Source organism: Nicotiana tomentosiformis, chromosome 3 (genome assembly GCF_000390325.3).
Source record: "Nicotiana tomentosiformis chromosome 3, ASM39032v3, whole genome shotgun sequence".
Lineage (NCBI taxonomy): Eukaryota > Viridiplantae > Streptophyta > Magnoliopsida > Solanales > Solanaceae > Nicotiana > Nicotiana tomentosiformis.
This window is the reverse complement of record NC_090814.1, coordinates 23,651,620-23,656,142: the sequence shown is the minus strand read 5'-3', so window position 1 is coordinate 23,656,142 and position 4,523 is coordinate 23,651,620.

Here is a 4,523-nt window from a genome sequence, read left to right as displayed (position 1 = left end):
AGTGAGTGTTTTACTTGTGACACTTAGGCTCAGTTTTTGACTCTTGTAGAAGTACCTTAAAGTGTATGATCTTAACTTTGCTTAATTGCTTTGACTAGAGTGTCTTGATAGTCTAATCCGGAGTGAGTTATGTGCCATGTCTGTGTGAAGTTTTGTATTATTCATTGCATTGCATTTGATGTCTAGAACTTGCCCCGTGTGTGTGCAAAGTGAAATAGTAGTTTTATTCAGTCTTGGAAGTGATATAGGTGTTTCTTTGTTGAGCCAGTTACATGCTTCTACCCGTCTAATTGTTTTATCTTAGTTAACACCTTTGAGCCTATAATCTTGTTTCTTTGGCAACCACATTACAAGCCTTACCCATTTGTTTGAATTGACCCTTTATTTGAACCTTTTACCTCTCGTAGGCACTTGAATTTGTTATGATCTTTGTAAAAGTTAAAGTGTGGGGTGATTGGGTTGGATTTTGAGTGGAACTAATGAAATAAGGAGAAAGGTGCAATGTTTATAAAAAAGTTTTAGAGCCACTTGAATTGACAAAAAAACAAAAACAAATAGTTGTATTGTTGAAAATATTCCTTGATAGTGGTGACTCTTGATGTAATTGGGCTTAAAGAAGTAGGGAGTTAATATATATTGATGTGAAGGGGGAGTTATGGTTTGACATAAGTGTGGAGTTGAAAGGTTAAGTATATGTATTAAAAGTTCTTAGGGAGGTGTAGTCACTCGTATCTCTAAATGTATCATACCCGTCTCGCAGCCTACATTACAACCAATAAAAGTCCTACTGGATCCTTTATTGAATGGGCTCGAATTAGAAGAGTAGTACACTACGGGTAAGCCTATGGTTCATCTTTTATGGAATATGAATGTTGTTTCAGAGAGTGAGCGAATTCTTTCTATTTGAAGTTCCTAATTGTTCTTAATTTTATTGTGTGTGGAACTACTCTCTATTGCTATGTGAGGACACTTGATTCATGAAGGAAAGGTAATGTCATTGACCTCTGTGTTAGAGTAAGTGAGTGAGTTGTGAATAATGCGTGGTACGTGTGAGTCAAATCTTGAGGCTAGGATGTTACACTATTGTCCTTAGTCTATTTTAAATATTTTTGGTATGATGAGTTAGGAGAGTTGTTTTTAAAAGTCGTTTCTTTATAAAGTGTAGTTTGTTTGCTCGAGGACGAGCAATGTTTTAAGTGTGGGATGTTGATGGTAGGCTATAATCTCGTGTTTTAGTTGCCTATTGCACTCTAATTTACTGCACTTTAATTGAGTTTGAGCTTTAATCGCTAGTGTTTTGCACTAATTGTGTGTTTTATGCTTTGTAGGAGTGATTCCAAGCTACGGAGATATTGTGGAATGAATTCAAGCTATTTTGGAGCTTTGAAGTCTGAGTAAAAGCCCAAGGATTAAGTTGGGATCGTGTTCGGGGATCAACTGAGAATAGTGCATTTAACAAGAGAAACGAAGAATCGTAAGGAAGCAACCCAGGTGCTCGGGCGCACACTGGGCGCGCAAGGGAAGTAGATCACTGACCAAAGTACGTGGCCATAAGCACAAGCACACCTCCAGGTGCGCGACCGCGCACGTCCAGTTCCAGAAGTTGTCCTAGTTCGCATAGGAAAAGGTGTTTTCGATTGGGCACGACCCTACTTGGTATATATACATGAAAAATGGTATTTTCTAGACTCTGGACACATCTAAAACCTACAGAGGCTAAGGAGAAGTTGGAGAAGCAAGAGCACAAAGTTATCATCATTCAATCCTCACTCAAGACAAGAGTTTGGATCGTTTTATGTTTTCCTTTAACTTAAACTTATTTGTGATAAATTACTCCATATCTATGGAGTAGTTAACTTTAGGGTTTGATGGATTTGGTGTATTGATACTTGTTTGTGGATTATAACTCTAGTTTTTATGTATTGAATCGTTTTGGATGTTTTAATCGTTGCATTTATATTCACTAGTTCATGTAATCCCGAGAGGCATAACTTGTGGTATCTTTGCATAATATTTTATGGGTTGAATTCATTTATTCTTCTTAGTAATTGAAAGATACTAGTTGAGTTTTTGATTAAACTTAGTTAGGAAAATAATCGAGAGAGGTTCTCCTAAAGACCAATCCACTACTAACTCTTGCATAATTTCATCGAGCTTAACTTAGTTCATCTTCCGAGGTTGAGACTTAATCGAGAGAGGAGTTTCTTCTAAACGTGTGAGCAAATAATTGAGTGAATTCGAGAGACTCACTTGAACATTAGAAGTGAATTATCTAGAGTTAGATCTCAAAACAATTATCTTATACCTATTCCATCGAAACCCTGTTTTCTCCCTTTGTTGCGATTATCATTAGTCAATTGTTTAGACTCTTAGTTAATTTAATTTTAATTATATAATTCTCAATTGTTGATCAACTTGGATAGCAATCAAACTATAAACTATGAAAATACTATTTAAATCCAATCCCTGGGGATACGATATTTTATTATACTATATTCGACTAGCGAGCATATTTAAGTGTGTTTTGCGCTCTTCACTTTGTGAATGTATTCATTGATGATATTTTGTTTTGTTGTCATTGCATATAAAATCATGAGTAGCACTTGCGGGTTGTACTTCAGACATTGAAGTATCGTCAGCTTTATGCCAAGTTTTTGAAGTTTAATTTCTAGTTTCACTCAGTTACATTCTAGAAGTTGATTAATTTGATTTTTGGGTGCGATTCTTGCTTTGATGTTATTTTATGTGTTCTGGAACTTTAAGTAGGTCCGCATTATGTTTATGGTTTTTTTGATATGATTGGACGGGGTCCCGGAGGCTCGGGTGAGTTTCGGATTACTCAGATTATTTTAGAGGTTGGCAGATTTTTGCTGGTGATGGTCTGCTTTGCGATCAAGAAGGATGTTCCGTGATCGCAAAGGATAATTTTGGAGGGAGCAGCTGATTTCTCTTCGCGAATGCGAAGAAGTCTCCGCGAACACGAGGGAGGATCTGACTTTCCTATACGAACGCAGGAGGTCCAAGCACGAACGCAAAGAAGGAAGAGGGCGGATGGGCTGGCAGACATTAATCCTCGTGAACGATGCTCTGGGACCGCGAACATGGAGGGCAGGGTTCAGGAGGCATCGCGAATGCGATTCATGTGTCACAAACATGAAGAGGATTTTGGGCAGCTGTAGTTTTGGCCTTCGCGATTGCGAGGAGGCTTCCGCAATCGCGAAGAGGAAGGACCTGGGCAGAATGCATTTTTAATATGGGACTTAGGCTCATTTTTCCCATTTTTCATTTGGCTTGGGCGATTTTGGAGCTTTTTGGAGGGGGGTTTTCATCAAGCATCATAAGGTAAGTGATTTCTACCTATTATGAGTTAAATACACGGATTATAGGTAGATTTTAACATAACAATTTGTGGAATTTTTGGATTTTGTTAAAGAACCTAGAGTTTAGTAAAAAAGGGATTTGACCACGAATTTGGTTATGCAATTGAGAACAAGTTATACATTTGAGTTCGTAATTCCATGGGTAACATTTATCTTCAAAAATTTCCGGAATCCGGGCACGTGGGCTCAGGGTTGACTTTTGTTGATCTTCTGAGTTGGGTTGGAAAATTACACTAATAGTTAAATTATGAGCTTTTGTGAATATATTGATTGCTCTATACATCCTTTGATTAGTTTCGGGTTGCTCGGTGTTGATTCGAGGTGACTATTGAGGTTTCAGAGCCGAGTAAAGGGCTTGGAAGTGAGGTAAATCACCTAATCTTGTAAGAGGGAATTATCCTTATAGGTATTTTAATTGTTGTGTGCTACTTATTATGGGTGCTACGTACGAGGTGAAGAGAGTCTGTGCGTAGCTAGATTCATGTTTATGTCCGGGTAGACCTAGATTCACTCTATGCCTTAAATGTACTATTTGAATTAAACTTGTTTGTTTGATTATTTGAATTTATGACTGAAATTGAGACTAGAATAAATATATTGACTGAGCCTCTTACTTTGGATTTTGTGGAATATTTGATGAACGGTAGTTCCATGTCTTCTTGACTCGCATGTATCTTCGCGAATAAGAGAGTTTCATTGGTAGTATTAGGAGTTAATTTATTGGATCGGGCTACTCGCCTTGGCAGTATTCTCTAACACTATTCTTATGGGATCAGACCGTTCGCCTTGGCAGACTCGTGCGTAATACTTGAGATTTAATTAAGTATTGGTATTAATTAATTTTGTGCCTTCGAGGCAGGTTATGGCATTTAGTGATTTCGTAACAATTCTGGTTTGGGAATTTTATTATTAATATTTATCTGTCTCGTTGCTACTTGTTGTTTTTCATACCTGCCTACTTTATGTACCTTATTATTTGACCTCTAGTAAGTGCCAAAGTCGACCCCTCGTCACTAATTCTTCGAGGTTAGACTAGATCCTTATAGGGTACGCGTTGATTTACGTACTCATACTACACTTTAGCACTAATTGTGCAGTTACTGAGACAGGTACTTCATGTGGTCATTCGAGCGCATAGACGCA